Source organism: Ammospiza caudacuta, chromosome 19 (genome assembly GCF_027887145.1).
Source record: "Ammospiza caudacuta isolate bAmmCau1 chromosome 19, bAmmCau1.pri, whole genome shotgun sequence".
Taxonomy (NCBI): domain Eukaryota; kingdom Metazoa; phylum Chordata; class Aves; order Passeriformes; family Passerellidae; genus Ammospiza; species Ammospiza caudacuta.
The window spans coordinates 5,469,608-5,488,724 of NC_080611.1; the positions used below are offsets into that span (position 1 = coordinate 5,469,608).

At 42.8% G+C, this 19,117-nt stretch overlaps 1 long non-coding RNA gene and 2 other non-coding genes across 3 annotated transcripts; 2 read left to right on the top strand and 1 right to left on the bottom strand.

The window, feature by feature from the left end:
- Positions 1–116: 116 nt before the first annotated feature.
- On the bottom strand, positions 117–188 carry TRNAM-CAU (transfer RNA methionine (anticodon CAU)). Its single transcript has one exon. It is a non-coding gene; the product is annotated as a tRNA-Met (tRNA).
- Positions 189–1,006: 818 nt separating this feature from the next.
- On the top strand, positions 1,007–1,113 carry LOC131566311 (U6 spliceosomal RNA). Its single transcript, XR_009275536.1, has one exon. It is a non-coding gene; the product is annotated as a U6 spliceosomal RNA (small nuclear RNA).
- A 3,892-nt stretch (positions 1,114–5,005) lies between these two features.
- Positions 5,006–8,535, top strand: LOC131566137 (uncharacterized). The gene is made up of 4 exons (XR_009275525.1): positions 5,006–5,199; positions 5,290–5,413; positions 5,598–5,705; positions 8,417–8,535. It is a non-coding gene; the product is annotated as an uncharacterized LOC131566137 (long non-coding RNA).
- The last annotated feature ends 10,582 nt before the right edge of the window (positions 8,536–19,117 follow it).

A 19,117-nucleotide genomic window follows, 5' to 3' on the forward strand; every position in this document is an offset into this window, starting at 1 on the left:
GAGATTTCAGCAAAAACAACTCGTACCAGCCACAGTCCTGTCCCCCACACCCAAAACTAACCAGGAGAGAGGAGAGGACGGGCGCTGTGCCGTGAGAAAAACGAAAAACACTATGCTAGCAGAGGATGGTTTCGATCCATCGACCTCTGGGTTATGGGCCCAGCACGCTTCCGCTGCGCCACTCTGCTGCTCGTACAATATGCTCCTCCTGCCCCTCCTTAGAAACTGAACCGCCACACGGGCCTCCTCCACACGCGGACACGCTCCCTGCCCGCCCCCGCGGTCCCGCTGCAGCTGCCCGCTCCCGAGATACACTCCAAATACAGCAGGAGTAATGGTCATAACTTAAACTCGAGAAGTTTCGCCTCAGCAGGAGGAAGAAGCTCCTGACGCTGAGGGTGGCGGAGCAGCGGAACGGCTGCCCAAGGAGCGGTGGAGTTTCCCTCTCTGCAGACATTCAAACTCACCTGGACGCGGTCCGGTGTCACCTGCTCCGGGTGACCCTGCCTTGGCCGGGGGCTTTGATCTCCACACGGACCTTCCGACCCAAACGATTCTGTGATTCTGCGGAACGAGAATGGCTTCAGCCACCCGCTCTCGCCACAGGTCAGCAATATTAACTAATTTAGGTCCGAACCACCGATGTGGCACCGCAGAAAGTGTCACATTCCCAGCTGCGCACGGCCGAACGTGACTGTGAACCCCGCCGGGGGGTTATTGACACAGAACGGCCCCGTGAGGAGCCTGGTACCGCCCCGCCCCAGAGTGCTTTGCGGACATTTACATACAGCAGCGCTATTTGCATAACCCCGGTTAGGCGGAATTTGGGGGTCTGTTCCCCCTTTTCCGCCATCTGCTGCCCGCCAGACCCTCGGAACAGTCGGGGTGCTGTGCACGGCTGCTGCTGCTCCCACCGACACTACCGCTTTGTCCCGAAAGGGTCACCCTAACCTTGCGGAGCCCGAATCCTAGGGGTATAAATAGCGGCGGGTAAGCGCTCAGATTCGTGCTCGCTTCGGCAGCACATATACTAAAATTGGAACGATACAGAGAAGATTAGCATGGCCCCTGCGCAAGGATGACACGCAAATTCGTGAAGCGTTCCATATTTTTTCTCCCTCTCATCCGGCCCTCCAAGCCTGGAAGAGGAAGCTTCGAGGTGACCACACTCTCCATAACACATGAGGGTCAGGGGAGAGGAGATGACCTAGAGTGGCATCTGGGGAGATCTGGTGGAACATCAGGAAGATTTTCTTATTGAAAAGGGAAATTAAAAATCAGAATGGGCTGCTCAGGGTGGAGTCACCATCCCTGGAGGTGTTCAAGAAACACCTGGGCATTGCACTCAGCGCCGTGGTCTGGCTGACAGGGTGGTGTTTGCTCACAGGTTGGACATGATGATCTCAGAGGTTTTTCCAACTGATTCTGTGATTCTGTGAGTCCTCTCTGGCACCCCAGCAGCCCCCAGGACTCCCCAAGACACAGCCAGGATAACAGTGGGTCCCTTACTCCATCCTGCTGTCCCGGGCCAAGGTCCCACTGAAGGGGGGAAGAAAACTGGCAAGGTTTCTTGGTCCCTGAAGGCAACAAGGATGGGCTCTGAGGTGCCTTGGGAGGGTGTCTGAGCTGGCTCAGCTCCTCTGCACCACACAGAACATGTTCTCCCCAAGAGACCCAAAGACTCAGGGCCGTACCCCAGCTGGGCACAGTAGTTTTCCCTGCAGTAACAAATTCACCATGGTTGCTGCAGAGAATTGACTCACAAATGAGAGTGTTTGCCCTGCAGGGACTCACCTCCAGACTCAGGTTGTGGTGCTGCCACACATTAGTACTGTGAAAGATGCACATTTTATGATTGGCTTTTTGAAATATTAAAATGAATATTATATGTGTTGTGTTAGAAAGTAATGCTGTTAAATATAGTTTTAGGTTATAGCAAAATGTTAAAATAGAAACTATGCTATGTAGGATACTTCTTTTTCTTAAGAAAGGACTCGCAGTGAGATAGCAGTCACAGAGGAAGAGAATTTATTGCTCCATTATCAGGAGAAATTAACTTCTTCCCACCTCACTCAGCCATTAAGACCTCGTTAGGATTCAGAGGAAGAAGCTGACACTGCCCAGACAGAATCCTGTGTGTGAATGGAATTTATGCATCATGTATGAGATGTATGAATACACAACAGGTTATTGCTTTTAAGGGTTAATCCTTTGTTAACATGTGTCCTTTCTCAGGCTTATTTTGCCCAGAAAAAGGTACCCAGACCATCCATAACTGTTTGTTTCTATTGTCTCATATTGTCCTAATCCAAATTGTCCAAGTTATTATTACTCTAATTATATTACTATTTTTATAAGCATTTCATTACTATTAAACTTTTAAAATTTTCAAAACAAGTGATTGGTGATTTTCACAGTACCTTTTGTATTTGATCTTCTCCTCACTATGCTTTGCTTCCTCTGGCTCTGGCACTGCCAGGCTCTCCTGAGCACTGCATGGCACACACCTCACAGATGGGCATTCTCTAGTTCTCACTATTTCCTTCTGAGGATTGTCTCCCCAGATTGGCTTTATTTTCATGCAGGGTGTTCCTAAGCAAAGCAGTGGGACTCTGCTCCACAGAACAGCAAACCCCCTGGGCATTGCTCAGGTGCTTCCCTGATGGAAGGAGTGGCTCTTGCTCAAAAACTTCCCGTTCTGTAATTCTCCTTCTTTCTCCACACTACAGCATCTCACTCTTGTGGGATTTGGTGCTGGCTACCAAAAGAACAGGGCAAAATTTGGGCAAAAAGAGCAGCACTGAAAGCACAGGTACCATCCAGAGTTACCAGGGGCCAAAAATCTCGAGTTCCTTTGCCTAGAGGGTGTGCAACAAAGCACTGAATCTAGATGGACTGCTTCCCTTAAAGATCTACAGCTACTGTAAGAAAATGGGGAGGTATTTTTGGAATAACTCTTTTATGGAATAAGGCTTTTATGAAGAGGTAGTGCTTTTTTGGCTTTGGCACTGGGGATTTTGTTTTAATTCTGCCTGAATCCTGTGATGGGGTGAGTGAAGCTAAATTAGGTGGGTGCTTTTTGAAAGAAAAAAGCAGAACAGAGGCAGATGGCGAGGGGGAGAAAATAAAATAGGAAACATGAAACAAATATATTGTTAGAGATGCCATTTTTCTGTAGTAAAAATGCTTCAGCTTCTTGGTTTGATTGACTGTTCTTTTTTTCTTTTTACTTCATGTTTTCTGCCTGTTTTATTGCATGTTAGGTACCACACAGCATAATTCAGTTTCTTTTTCATACAAAAATTATTAATTCTCTTCGGATATTATGATAACAGATAAAAGAAGGAAGTTGGGAAGCTCATGTGAAAGAATTTAAATGTGATGAATCATCCAACCTCAGCAGTGAACAATAAACATGAGGAATTCTACTTTGGTATTACGTGGATTAGGCTGCTCAAGGTGCAGTCAGAGTGCAAGTCTTGGCTTCACTTTCATTAAAATTGGCAGGTATGATTGTCCCTCTCTTGTTTAGATAAAATTTTTCAAATATTGCTTGCTAACTTAGTCTGAGTTTTTAGTTATTATTTTAAAACACAGGCTCTGTCAGCAGGAGTGTGTGGAGGTGCCAAGGAATGCAGGTTTCTCATATGTCACTGCTGGAACACACTGTGACAACAGGGATTGCAAATTCTCACTGCATTTTCTTTCTCTTCGTGTCACTGATGTAGTATTTTCACAGGTAGGTCGTATTTCAAACACCATTTGTTCTTCAGAGCAAAATTCTAGTTTTGTCTTTGAATCTGGCCTTTCAGAAGGTAAGATAACCACACAGTATTTTGGATATCCATCCCGCGAATTGCTGCTTGGGAAAACAGTAGATTTTTTTATTGTGCATACATAACTGAAGTTTGTTATTAATCAAATATTAAAAAACCCCATACTGGGTTACTTATTCCTCTGGGCTTCAGTGAAGGGCTGAGAACAGTTTTTACCTGAGCGCCACAGGCTGCTCCCTCAGGACAGGTTTCAAGTCATTGTCCTGCTTTAACACTTAAAATCCTTTTTTTTGGACTTTTTCCTTAAAACTGGGGCGGGCCCCTCACGTCACCCTGGCGCCATCACCGCGCGCCGCCGGTCACATGTCCTTTGTTTACCCCGGTCACTGCCGCGACGGGTGAGGGACGGACAGACCAACCCCGACCGACAGACCGACCACCCAGCCGGGGGCAGCGGGAGATTGGCGTGGGGGAAGGAGGGAATGGCGGCGGGGAAAGGGTGTACCCCGCAGGGGCGCTGTGAGGGCTTGTCCTCTCTCGGGCGGTGTGAGGTGCGCTTGTCCGCCTTGCGGAGCAGCGAAAGGGGCTGGTGTCCCCTCAGGGATGCATGAGGCGGGAATGTCTGTGTCTGTGTGTATGTCCGTGTGTGTATCTGTCCTATGAGGGGTGTGAGGCGCGAATGGGCCCTCCCGTTAGGAGCGGTGTGAGGCGAGAATGGCGCCTCCCACTAGGAGCGGTGTGAGCCGGGAATGGCTCCTCCTCTCTCCTCAGGGGCGGTGTGAGGAGGGAATGGCTTCTCCTCTCTCCTCAGGGGCGGTGTGAGTTGGGAATGGCTTCTCCTCTCTCCTCTGGAGCGGCGTGAGGCGAGAATGCTCCCTCCTCTGCCCTAATGGGCGGTGTGAGGCGGGAATGTCTCCTCCCCTCAGGGGCGGTGTGAGGCGGGAATGGCCGCTCACTCCCGTCCGGAGCGGCGTGCGGGGCTGTCCCCACAGTCCCTCGCCGTGTTCCGCCTGGAAGCGGCCCGGTTCTGTGCCATTTCTCCCGGATAGACCCGAGCGGGTGGGCACGGGTCGGGAGCCGCCGGTGCGGGGCTGCAGCGGGTGCGTGACTTGCGAGGAGCCGAAGCTGTTCGGCCATCGGTTCTCGCTGTGCTGGCTCGGGACGCTGAGGTACCAGCTGTTGTTCTGAGCTGCCTTTCAATAAAGCCTGTCCTTTATTTTCAGGCTCAGCATGTCCCTCCCAGCAAAGAGATGTGGAAGGCCCCCAGTGTTGTCTTTTCTGGAAAAGAAAAAGAGAAAGCGAAGTCTTGATAGAAGAAGGGGGAAAACAAGGATTTATGTGGGAAATCACATTGACCGGTAGCTGACGCTCAAGGAGAAGTTGGATCTCAGAAATGACACAGAAGTCGCAGGGTTTTTACTGGGTATGTGAGTAGATTTTCACGATATTCCTGTTTGCTAATAGCAAGTAAATAATTCTGAATGTTGAAACCAATTGCATTTTTTCTTTCTAGATATGACAGCTACAACCTGTTGGCAAAAGCTCTGCTCTGTCCCCTCTGAGGGTGCAAGAAGGATCACTGGGGAGGAAGAAAGAGCATTGTCAGCCAGCACTTCTTTAATAGCAGCAGATGGAATGTTAGTATTGTCCTCTCCTTACTTGGGAAGGGTGGATAAAATATTTTTCTTGGTACCACTTGAAGGACTGTAGCTGACGTTTAAAAATAATGAGATAAAAGTTATATATAAAAAGGAAAATATACAAGTAATTTTAGTTAAATTGAAGGTGCTGAATATCTTTTGTTCTTACTTTTGATTTTAGTAGGTGAACGAGTTGGGGTTTGGAAAGCAATTCTGTGGCAGAGAAGAATCCTTGGAAGCTAGGTCAGGAGCAAATAAATACCAGTGCTGATGAAGCTGAAAAATTCAGGTACATTCTTCAAAATAGCATTTTTCCCTGGCACTTTAATTTTATTTTGGAGTGCAGCAGTAACTGAATCCCTGAGACTGATTTGATACAGGTGAGACAGAGGGTTTGTGTTTAATTGAACATAAGTTGTGTAAGTTGTGTTCAGCCTTCTGAGATGTGTGAAAAATTGTTTGGTATGAAAACAACTTTGTTGCCCTAAGGCAGTGAGGCTTTGGAACACTCATGATATCAGTGTGGAGGTTCTAAATCCCACCAAATACATAAAATGCTGGGCAGATGATCAGGCATGTACACAGTGGTAATCGTACAAGGCTAAGGAGCAACTGCTGCCTGAGAATGAGGAGAGTAAAAAATAAGAGGAGTTTATTGAGACAGGCATCCTAGGGCATGCTGTGTTATTCCAGGGAATATTTCCTACCAGGAGCAGTTGTGTAACCTCACTATGGGGAAAATGGTTTGTGTTTCAGTGTCTGAACCCCACATCAGTGGTGACACTGTTGGCTTTGTCTTTGGCTCCCAGGAGAGCAGTGAGGTGAGTGCTGATGTCACTGAGGTTCTTGCTGGCTGTGAGATATCCACACAGGGGTCAAATCAGTTGCTTGGTAGCTGAACTTGCACATTCAAAGACCAAACTCAATTGCTAACTCTGTGTTTTTAAAAATCTGGGCAAATAGAAAATAGTGAGTTTTCTTCAGTGTTTATGTTAATGCATACTTATTCCTTGTTTTCAGAGGTGTGGTAGTGCCCTTCCTATTGAAGGGAGGTGATGCAGGAGGGTATTTCCTGCTTCCCAGGCTCTTGGCTGTCATCTTTTCCTGTTGTTGCTTTGTTTGTATTTGAATTAATAACCATAAAGCAGCTGTTGTATTCCAGGCTTTTTACTCTTGAGTCTAATTTTAGGTTGGCTAAGCAGTAGCTATTAGGGGACTGCACACATCAAAGACAGTGGAGGAACAACGCTTAAATTCAGCTTTTTGGTGGCTCAGTGTTTGGTTTCTGCCTTGGTTTTGGAGCCTGCTGACATTGGCTTTCAGCAGCTGTAGGGAATTAAGTTGATGGAGAAGCACTGGGGGAGTCAAGTAGATTCTGGCCAGGTGAAATGGGATGGTTTTTGGAGTTGTGGCTATTGTGAGGAGTTGGCAGGCTGATATAACAGGAAGGAAGGAATGTACTGAAATTCTAATTTAAAGGGGCATTAGCAGGGCAAAGCCAAATGGAATGGTCACCAACCACATCCAGTAAGGTTTCCAGCCCTTCTCCAGTGCTTTTCCTGTTATTAGCTTCTAACTTTAACACTTGGAATTTAACCAAGCTTATTTAAAATTCTTTTTCAGGTGTACATGTAACAATTACAAAGCTGTCAAAGCAGATAATAAACAATATTTTTTAAAAATATATGTTCTTTGCCCTAACACTGAAAAATAATGAGCCGAAGTAGTTGAAGAGGATTTTTTGAGGAAGCTTTGGGGAATTTGAGATTTTTTTACTGTTATAGTAGTTGAATGATATGGATTTAAAAATTCCTTTACTGTGTTAAAAAGACAAATTCTCATGATAGAACTGCCAATGCCAGAGGGTTGGAACAAGATCTTTAAGGTCCCTTCCAATTCAAACCATTCTGTGATTCTATGAACTTTCTTGGGATTTGATTGTTGTATCTTTTTTTTTTCTCAATTCAGTAAAAACGAAACCGAATACAAATCCAAAATGGACACTCAGGAGTGTCAGAGCAGCTCAGAGAGGATGGCTGAAGTGTGCAGTGGGATGAGTTGGTGTCAGTCAGTAACAAATGTTGAATTGGGAAGCCCCAACTTTGTGGGAGGCTTCAGCCTGTCCCTGTCTCTCCTAATTTGGCCCTGGCATCTCCTTTTGTAATGATGTTTGGCTTCACAGCTTTCCTCAGCTGTGGGACTTTGCAAGACTCTGTGTTGCAGAGCTTCTCTTCATCTTGAGTAAAGTGTTCTGTGAAAAGCCGTGTGATTGCTGTCCAGCTGGAAAGTGCAATTCCCTTGGAAAGCAAATAAACAATCTCCAGGGAAGGTCCAGCAAGCTGTTAATGCTACAACTTACCATGGCAAAGGTGATCAGCTGAGGAGTTTCTTAGCAAGCAGGAAAGTGTGAGTTAAATTAAAAAGGAAAGGAAAAAAAAAAGCCTGATAAATATAACTTGCTTGGTCGGACAGCTTCCTGTTCTCTTCAAACAAATCAATTTTCAGTGCCTTGTTTTGACTAGTTGCAATTTTTAATTGGCTTAAAAGATCCTGCATGTACTGCTTTTGATCTTTAGTGTTCATAGTTTGTTTTTAATTAAAGAAAGAAAAAAAGAAAAACAACCACCCCCACCCCTGTCAAACCACAGTCTGTGGTTGTTTCACTAATGTGGCTTCAAAGGGACTGCAACACAGCTTTTTCTTACAGACAATTGAGTGCTTAGTGTCAGACAAATCATTTATTGTAAGACTGAATGCTGGTCTGTGTTTCACTGTAGTGAAACCTCTGTATATCATAATACATAAGATGTTGGTCTCTTTATGGGTACTGCACATAGAAAAGCACAAATGCACTTACTGTGATAGTTCCTCTTATTTCCAGGTTAGGAGATTGTGTTAAGGGAATGCACTTCCCTAGACATAATGAAACAATATAAATTTATTTCATGTTTAAGTGTTTGAATGTCATATTGTAACTGTTATTACTGTGTTGCTTTTCAGGGTGAAAAGCTTTTCAGGTGCAGCAAGAAGAAAATCAAGCTCTTGCATAATGATACAGGGGCAATTTTTGCTCCATTTTGATTTTGCTATGAGGATCTTGTGAACTGTACAGAATTACTGTAAGTTGTGTGAAATTCTATGTTGTGTTGAACAGCACATTAAACTCAATTACCTAAAGTTTTATTGTGTTATGTCAATGTTGAAGTGTGGAGTGGATTATTTCCCTGGAAGAGTCTGTAGAGACTTCTCTGAGGGGCAACAAAAGAGGACAAGCCCAAGTGCTCATAGATTAGTCAGAATTTAATAACTTTTTGTGGGTTATTTTAATGACTTAGTTCCTTACATTTTATTTAAAACTCAGAAGGGTTAAGATAGAAACAATATTCTAGGGTCAGTTGCAGCATCAAGTGTGCTTCCATCTGAATGTGTTTCTTGGAATGCTTCTCTTTAGGGAACAAATGTAACATATCTCATATACTGGAAGGCACAAATGGAAGGGAAATGATGGGTAAAAATGCTGGACTGTAGATTGCATTGGTGCCTTTGAGAAAATGGGTAATTGAGATCAGCTACTGTGGTGCTTATCTAAAATCTGTCATTGAATCATTTGATGTCTGGCTTTGCTTTTGATAGTACAGAAGCTGATACATGAGCTGATAAGTGATGCGTGTTAATTATTTTCTTGTGTCACAGAGATGGAGTAAGAGCAGTACTGGCAGTACTGGAGTTCTACAGAACGGTGTTGGCAGTTCTGAATGTTTTGTAGTTACCAAATGTGAGTAATCCTGGAGAGGTTTTGAACCAAGAACTTGAGGTTGGTGCAGCATTCAGGGTATTCAGTGTTTGGTTATCAGAAGCACAGAAACTTCCAGTGTTCTGATATGAACTTTTTTTTCTTTAACCACACACTTGCATAAGCTTTCAGGTCTTGATCTTACAGTATTCAAGCCAGCTGGGTTTTCCCACCAGCTTACACCAGAACAGCCTCACTGTGGGGAGAAATTCCCCTAATTAGATCATTGTAGTCTGCATTCAGTTTTTTAAATCAGCTACTGCACTGGCTGTAAGAAACTGCTGTTGCTCTTAAATATTATCATGAGGCTTTTGAAGTATCTGAATTCAATGTTGCTTTATGAACAATAGATTTTACTGAATGTTGGACAGATAGATTAAAAAAAAAAAAGTTGAGAAGGCAGTTTTTTGAGACTTTCTCAAAATGAAAATGCCACTTCTTCTGTATTTGTGTTTTCTCTTTGCTCTGTACCTTTCAGGTTTTTCTTTGACCAAACAATGACTCATGTAAATAACTCAGTTTGGCTCATGGAAGGAGTGGGACTGGTGACACCTGTGCTCAGTGAAGCCTCTTCCAGTGCTCTCAGATTTTCAATTGTTGGTGTCATTACAGTGAGAAGGGAAGAGGACTCAGCCTTCCCTTACATTTTTCTCCAAAGGCTTCAAGATCAGAAGAATCCACAACTGCATATTCTCAGCCAGTTCAACCTCATTCTTGTGCCTTTTTAAATGCACACTGTAAATATTTCTATTATTTAATGACTTTCTGTTATGCAAATACAATAACACTGCCAGTACCTGATTTGTTGAGTTGCACTCACTGTGTAAATTACTGGTAGAATGATTATTCTTGTTCATAGTACTGAAATAGAGCACAACTCATCCCTTACTAAGGCTTCCTCCAAACCTGCCATGACACTGGCACTTCATGCTGAAGAAAAAGGAAGAGAAAGTAGACTTCTAAACATTTCCCTTTGTAGTGTTACAGTGTGACAGGTGATGTATTTGGGTTGCTCTGTGAGCATACACTTCTGAATATCTGACTTCTGTAGAGCAGAATATGCTCATTGCTGTTTTCCAGTAAAGTTAGCAGAATGGTGAATGGAAATGATTCTGGAACAAGATTCTTTCTTCTGATGGATATGATAAACAGTCAAAATGGCCAAGTCAGGCTTTCTGCTCCTGTGGGTCTGTAAAAATTGTGGAATTTGTCTATGTTCAGATGTCAGAACTAAACCCATAAGAATTACTTACCCTCTTATTACATTGATACACTAAAAATGTAATTTAGGAGAATTACTTTAAGCAGAATCATAAGTTGTGCTGTTGGCAATACTGAATACTTAGGGCATAAACCTATAATGTTGAATTATAAATAAATATAGGAAATGCAGGAATAAGGTACTTGTTCCTCTTTTTTAGGACAGCTTCCAAAAGCCATAGGCAGAAGAGGATCTCTGATGGAAGTCTGGGAATGCCCTGGTGAATGTGCAGAGTGTTCTGTGAGAGCCATTGCAGGGCTGCCAGGCTGTCCAGGGTCACAGTGGCTCTGGGGTCACGTTCCAGCTCCCAGAGCTGCTGCTGCTCTGCCCTTTTCCTTTCCAGTGTCCCCACAGCCTCTGGCACACTTGGAGTCCATGTGATAAGCTGGGAACAGGAACTCACCTGAACACACCCTCAGAAGGGTGGTACCTTTGACTTTTATTTTTTATTCCTGTCAGTGCTTTCATGTGGTTTGTTCTGTCACACCAGGGAGGTGCTCTGAGGCTGGGAACCAGTGGCAAGCCCAGGAAATGACACCAGCACTGCAAGCTTGGGATTGAGCTGTGGGCTGAACATTGATCTGGGATGGGAAACACCTTTTCACCTTGTAGGCATGCAGAAAAGCACTGAGGAAAAAGCTGATCCAACTATTCAAGATTATTATGTCAAATTATTCTGGGATCTTAGGCAAATAATACCTATTTTAGGTGACAAATGTAAAGCCTATTGAACATTAGAAATAGCATATTAAGGGTTTAACTTGAAATTATGAGCTTCCAGAATGCTGATTTTAGGAACTTTTTTCTTCATTTGCCTATTCTGCCTCATGCCTTCCTAATAATAAAAAAAAAACAACAACGAGGTGTTAAGAGGAAAAAAAAAAGCTTTGTGATGATACTTAGTAGATGTTTGAAATTCACTTGTTTCAAATTTTGATTACTCTTTGATATCAGATCTTTGTGGTGTAAAATAGCAAAGGTGAGTTCAGTATTGATGTGTTTAATGGTGAGTTGACACCAGGTGTTCTCAGAGAGGGTGAGTTTTGTTTTTAAAATTCTGTATTGGCAATTGAAAGAAAAAATATTTTTAGATACAAAAATGTCTCTTTTGGATGTCCAGTGATTCTCTCTCCTTCCCTGCTTCCATCCATCCTGATTTTGCTTTATTCAGCTACAGCTGTGAGTGATGTTTTTCTTCCCCTCTTGTGCACTAAACCCTGCCTCTGCAATTACTGCTACTGTTTTATTGGGGGAAAATTGCCTTTCGGTCTTCTCTTACAAAGGAAGAAAATTAATGGAATGAGATTTTCAGCTGCATTTACATCTCTGGGTTTGTGTAAAGACTGAACAGAATCACAGATTGTCAAAAACAGTTGATAAACTGTGGGAAAAATGTTATCTGTGGAAGGAATTGAAGACTGATACTGGTGTTAATTATAGGGAGCATGTTCTTACCTGTATTTGCTTTTTTCTTTAATCAGAATGGAGCAGAAATCAAAGGATGAGAGTGCATAAATCATGGGATATTACAGAAATACATTTTGTTGTACAAGGGCAATTAGGAGATTGAAAAGCCTCTGAGGTAGTGGGCTACAGTTGCTGTATTTGAATTTTGTCACACTGACACAAACTCAGTTCTAATGCTGCCTTCAAAGCTTGGCCAGCCTGAGAGAGAGCCAAATCCCCCTGCTATGGAATTAAGGAAGATATCTTTATATTGAACAACATTTCTCTTAAAAGCTGCAGAAAGTAAAACACACAAAAAGGTCAGGCCCAAAGGTCAGGCAGGAAGACCATCACTGGCACCAAACTTGCAAATAAAATCATTTCTGCAGAGCTCTGTACCAGTATATGACAAAAAATGGAATGATGTGTCACAGGTCAGTTTGCAGAATTGTGCTTACATCAATAATCTGCTTGCTGCAAATAACTTCTTACTAAGTGTTTTCTAGGGAGGAAAGCAGCCTTATTAAGTAAAATAAAGGCAATTTGAGTGAAAAGTGCCATTAGGGGTCTGATGAGGGAAAATACAAATAGTCCCTTGAAACTGATGAGGAGAAAGTTAAAAATTCATTAGAATCCTGGAGCTGCCAACACATTAATTAAGTTGTTGAATTGCTGAGCTTCTCAAGTCATCCCCAGCACTGACCAGCCCCAGGGCAGGGCCAACAGTCTGCAGGCAGGGCTTGTGTAGCTGCTCTATTTACAGACAGCTTCTAAATTTAATAGTAGTTTACAAATATATTTTGGGTTAGAAACTTTAATGGTGATGTGTGAAAGTTGACTGATTTTATGTTTGTGTCCTTGGTTGAAAGGGCAATGTGTTTGTGAGCTGCAACCTCTGATATTTCTAATCTATTTTAAACTCTCAGTTTCTGGTTTTATTTCTATCTAAGAATCCTGTTAGAAAGTGGCTGGATTTTATCTGCAAAGCTTTTGCACTCTGCAAGTTTCAGGTGGCACAAACAGCTTGTGAGAAGTCAAAAAAGTCAAAAAAGTCCTGTAGTTCTGTAGCTGATGCTGTGGAATGTGCTCTGCTGTGTACTTGATGCATGTTGCTGTTTTTCTCTAATGCTGCAGTCCATCCTCAGAAAAGCTTTAAGACCATTATAAAATTGTAATGTATTATGGTCTAGATATTAATTATACACATAGAAATGTTTCTCTTCATGTTAACTTTCCATGATTTCTCCTGAGCAAACTTTGCTCTTCTGTTGTTTGGGATTTGTTTTGTTTAGCCATGTGTTCAGGGGAGGTTTGGACATTGGGAAAAGATTCTTCCTGCAGAGATCAGGAGCACTGCCCAGGCTCCCCAGGGAATGGGCACAGCCCCAGGGCTGCCAGAGCTCCAGGAGAGCTGGGACAGCCCTCAGGGTGGGATTGTTGGGTGTCCTGAGCCACAAGTTGGGCTGTGCTGATCTCTGTGGGTGAGATATCTCAGGATATTCTGTGATTCCTTCTCCCACTTCTGCACCTCACTCAGTGATTTGATGAAATGAAAAGCTGTGTGTTGCTGACTGCAGTGACTGTAACAATCACCAGCAAATGATTCCACATCCCTCTTGTGTTCAGTTCTGTCACTCCAAACATTCAGCTGCCCTGGCAGCAGGGATGCCCCACAGGAGGCCCTGGATGGAATAGGGGACACTTGGAAACTGCTGAGAAACTCTGCACCCTCATCACAGGTGGGTTGTTAATTTGTGATTGGAGTACAGTCTGTTGCATCATTCCTTTTGTGAGACTGAAATGAAAATAGAGTATCAAATGAACCACTGGCTAATTCAATTAGCAAAATAATTCAAGGTGGAGGAGATGGGCTTTGAAGAAGCCAAGTCCTCAGCAGAGAGATTGATTGCTGTGTTGAACATGTGTCAGTAATTACTGGCTCTGAGCAGCTTCTGCTCACAGACTCTGTGCTGGCTGTTCCTCACACAGCCCCGTGGTGGCCTTTGACTGATGAGAGCTTCATTTTTCTGCTCCTGACTGAGTTTTGTGGTGCCTGTGTTAATGTTCTGAATATCTGCTGAAGGGAACTTTGTTCCTCATGTGTGGTTGTGTTTTCCCCAAGGGTCTCACCTTTAGTTCTGATTATGTATCACTCAGGTGAATGTGTAGAAGTGAGTGACATCTTTCTGCCTCAATAGTCTATATTTGCAGTAGATATAAATTGGTTTTCATTGATTTTTTTTTCTTCTCTCCCTGTGTCAAAAAGACTTTGGTATTGATATTTGGGCAATATTTCTTTTTTTTTTAAAGGTAATCTCAGACCTGTCTGTGCTGTCCATTTTGTATTGCAAAGCATGTTAACATGAGTCTGAATTTTGAAAAGATTCCTGTCTCTCCTGTCAGAAATGTTTGTGTTCTCCCCTTGCCCTTCTGGAGGTTGCTTGAACACCTTGTGATTTGCACAGGACTCCAACAGAATCTGTCCACCACAACATTTGGTTGGGGTTTTTTTTCCTAAATAATTTTAAACAGCTATTTATTGTTCAGATATGTTCCCCTCCCAGAAACTTACACTATTGGCCTTTCTCTCTCTCTTTTATCAAAGCTTTAAATGCTTTATGTTTTAAAGATTAGCTGTAAACTTCCTTCAGTTTCATAGAAAAAACAATTAAATATGACAACCATTCCGAATATTTTGAGATTTATTAGGAAAATCAGAAAATCTTTGGGGCCAAACCTGAGACTGAATTACTTCAGTGTCTTGTTTTGTCTTCAGGAAGGACATTCTCAAGCAGCTCCACCTTATGTCAGTGTTACAAATGAAGCTGTGCAAGGCTGGTTCTTGGTAGATTTTGGTATAAACAGAGAACAGAGGTTGATTCTTGTGTTGGAAGATTCCTAACAGGGATGGAAAATGTCCTATTTTAAGTTGTTCAGGCTTTGGCTACACATTAAAAATACCAATGCTAAATACTTTATATGGATGTGAAAAGCAGTGCTGCTGTCATCATATTCCTTATAGGATATTTCTTTGTGTGCTTTGAATTCAGCCAGTTTCTTTATAGGATATTACAATATCTGTTTATGGAACATGAGGTTGTTCTCACAGTGCTTCTGCCTTATTACATTATTTCAATAACATTTGTCTCTAGTGAAAACAATTGCAATTTCTTAACCTTTGTGTAAAAGTTTTTCATACCTCAGTATCTCAGTAACTCTATTCTGAAGTTTGCTTTGTTCTGCACTTTTCCTGTTGGACACAGAAATATTTCAAAGACAGATATAAAGAAAAGTATGTCTTTACTTTTCACTGTTACTTTCTTTTTGGCCCTCTGTTGGCTGAGGAAAAGGCATTTATTTTAAAACAAACCCAAACCAAACTGATTTTGATAAAAACTTCATTTCACATTGAAATGACAAATTTCAATTAAAAGGCTCTGTCACAAAAAGAATATTTGAAAGCCTTTTTTTCTTATTGATTCTTGTTAGTTTACACTTGGTACTGGATTTATTTACCTTTGTTTATGTTTCATGTAGTTAATTCAGAGTTGCTGCACATTTCTTGATCCAGCAAAGAGGATGAACATTCCAATGCAGAAAAGGCAAAAGAACTTGGAGAAAATTCTTGCAGTAGAATTGTGGCTCATAACTGATAGCAGTTCCTAATGATCAACATTCAATCCAGTGAGTGCTGCACTGCTGAGATCTGGTCCTGGTGATGCTTCAGGACTTCACTATGTAGAACTCTTGGTTAGAAATGGGTAACAAAACTTCAATGCTTTTGAATCATCAGGTCCAATTTTAAACATAAAATAGAAGCCTGAAGAATAATTAACTATTTCTTTGGCAAAGGGCTGGGTTGCAAAGCAAGGGGGGTTTGCATTTCCAGTTAACAGACACTGCTGCTGCAGTTTCTGAAAATCCTTTTGTGGTAAAAAAAAAATAAATTCCAGTGTAGAGTTCCTTTGTGAGGATTACCTGGGAGAGTGGAAGGGATGCTCTCTGTTCAAGGATTTGGGGCTGTGCCTTTATCCATCCCTCTGGTCACTGTTTACTTCCAGCATGCTCACCTCCTCGAACTGCTTGAGGTCAGTTATGTAATTGCTCTTTGCAGAAAAGAATTAATTAGCCTGATTATTTTTCATAGCTTTTGGATGGCTTCCCCACCTGGAGAGGAGCAATTCCTCTGTGGCAGGGAGTGACTGCTGAGCCAGAAGCTTTGTGCCTTGCACTTGTGAGAAGTGCTGACTGGTTCTCTGGGCTGTGTGAGGAAGCAGGCAGCCTGTGCATAGAATGCAGAGATAATAAAGCAGTTGCACAAACGAGCTGGCCAGCCCAGTGAGCTGCTGGGTGGCTTTGGCTTGTGCAGTGCTCATTGCCTTCTCTCCCAGGTCAATAGCATGTGAACAAGTGGTAGCTCAGGTAGCTGTGTTTGCCCTCCTCCCTGTTCCTTCTACAAAAAATGTGTTCTGGATGTCTTAGGTTTTTAAAGAGTATTGCACTTTACAGCTTTATTCCTTAAAGAAAGTCATCCATAAAGGAAAAAATGCTAACATTTGAGGTATGGTGGTTTATTTTCTCCTGTTATTATTAAAGTCACTTCAGAAACTGGCTGGGTGTATCTGGAGAGCTTCCCACCATCCCAGGCATTTGCTGGTTTCAATATTTTGCAGCAATTACACAGTGCTTTTGTAACACTTTCCCCTTGACCAAGAAGCATTTGTGAGAGAATGACTAAATCCCAGCACGAGTCCTGCTAAGTTTTACACACCTTGTTAAATTTAAGCATGTGAAGAGCTCCAGGATAGTTCCTGGGATTACTCAAAAATGTGCCTGTGGGTTTGAGGCTCTGCTGAGAAAGCTGGTACTGCTTACAAGGGGCTTCTCACCTTGGGAAAGGAAAAATGTGCTTGTGGGGTGCAGGGATATTAATATGGGAAATCTTTCTTCATTCAGTTGCACAGGGTCTGGTATTTGGAGGGCTCATTTTGTTAAATCATACATGAATGTTATTGAAGTGGTTCTGACAATTAACTTTGTAGGATTTTGTTTACTAAAAATCAAATCTCACTGGAAGCCTGGGACACTTGCTGTAATAAAAAGATTATGGATAGCTCCTGATAGCTTTTAAAAGCTGTTTAATTGCTGGTTGTGTCAAAGTAAGCAATTAAGGTCACTTAATCTACTTGATTATTCATTATATTCCTCTAGTAGTACTCTGTGCTTGGGATCTGTGAAAATGTGCATCTTGGGAAGCTGCTGCACTCATTCATAGCCCTCAGAACAGGGCACATGTGATAAGAAAGAAAACTTCATTCTGTGGCAGTGCAAGCAGCTGTGAATGAATGCCCTGGTGGTGCTACAGCAGGAGCTTCAAGGAAAAATGAGAAAATCTGAAAATGTGTAGTCATTTAAAGGCAGGTTGGTCACATAAACCAGTATGAATGGATTAGCTCTTAGATGGTACTTACACATTTCTATGAACCTCAGGCCAGATTGGTTTAAGATTAGATGGTACAGGTGCTTCATTTCTGATGCAGTCAGATGCTGCTGCAGAATATGGTGGGGACTGGATAACATGGGGTTACTTGGCATGAAGTAGAAAAATGGAAGAAATACTTTGAGAGCTTGTTTAGTGCTAGTGGCCATTGCAGAAGTTTGTTGGGATGATTAAATCTTGGTCAGTAGCTTTGTTCTGTCCTGAGTACTTAAGGTGGATGTAAGGCAGATAGGGAAAAAGGCCTTTTGCTTTCAGTCAGCTGGCAGGGGAAAAAACAATGTGAAAGAGGATTATCTGCAGTTCAGCTCTGACATCAGGGCCAGGTTTTGTTCCACAAGTGGATTTTTGGGGAACCCAGAGACCCAGAACAGAGAGAGTGTTGTGTCAGTGTGAGCTGCTCACCACATGTTCCTGCTCTGTGCAGCACAGACCAGACCTGGGCAGGTCAGGGTGACCTGTCCCTGTGCTGTGTGATCACAAAGGAAGTGACTAAATCTGCTCCAGTTTAGGAAAACATGGACAGAAGGATCTCAGCTGTCCTCTTGAAACGAATGGAGCTTCTGACAAAGGGCTCTGGTGTTTGCTCTGCAGTGCTGCTCGTGCAAAAGCAACAGCCCTGCTGCTGTTCAGCTCCTTTCCACAGAGCAGCTTAGTGATGGTGGGACCCTTGGAAAGGAATTTCAGTGCAGACAGATTGCAGACCTTCAGCATTCCATGTCAGTGTTCTCTGTGGTGTTCTGCATGAACAGGACAGGATCTGTACCAGCTCTGTGAATTCAGTACTGCTGGTTATTAATGAATTAATACAAATGAAGAAAGCTGTGATTCACATAACGGCAAAGTAGCAGCAGCGCCTTTGAGTTCTGCAAACTGAGCAACCATCAGGGTGGTGAAAAGTGCTGCTGGCCTGATGGAACTTCACCTGGCTGCTCTCCCATCCTGCCAGTTTTCTCCCTCTGCAGGCGTGGGGTGTGTTAGGAGATGGCAATCCATGGGTAATCCCAGCCAGCAGGGCCCTCAGGATCCCAAAGCGATTGTTAGCAAAGCAGGCACAACATTACTGTTGCCAGCAGAGCCAAAGGATAAAAACAAGCTGAGAATCAGGGAGTCATAACTGCCTCTCTGATGCTCCACATTTGCTGTGCCAAACATATGTTGGTATAGAAGAAAGTCTGATTCTAAATACCAAAGTGTGGGCAAGATTTAACTAAAGTTTCTGTAAAAGAAACCAAAGCTCTAAACTGTTGCTATATTTTACTGCATCTGCTGTGCATGAGATTGTATAAATGGACTGAACCAGTATGGAATTATGTTGTAGCTGCCTATAAAATTGCTGATACAATGCTAAGGGTAAAACTAAGGTTTGCCATCACTTTGCAGGTAGCAGGCACCATATTCTGTTCCAAAGCATTCACAAAATAGTTCTACAGTTGAAGATCTATTGACTCAAATGTGCAAACCCAAAAGTTTCAATTTCAACATTACTGCTGGATGTTTGTTAGCAGGCTGACTGGTTTTTGGCGGAAGTGTAAAAATGTTTAATGTCTTCTGAATTCACAGAATGGTTTGGGTCAGAAGGGACCTAAAGTTCATCCCCCTGCCATGGGCAGGAACATCTTCCACCAGACCAGGCTGCTCCAAGCCTCATCCAGCCTGGCCCTGAACACACCTGGGCAATTATTTTTATTTATTAATAATTGT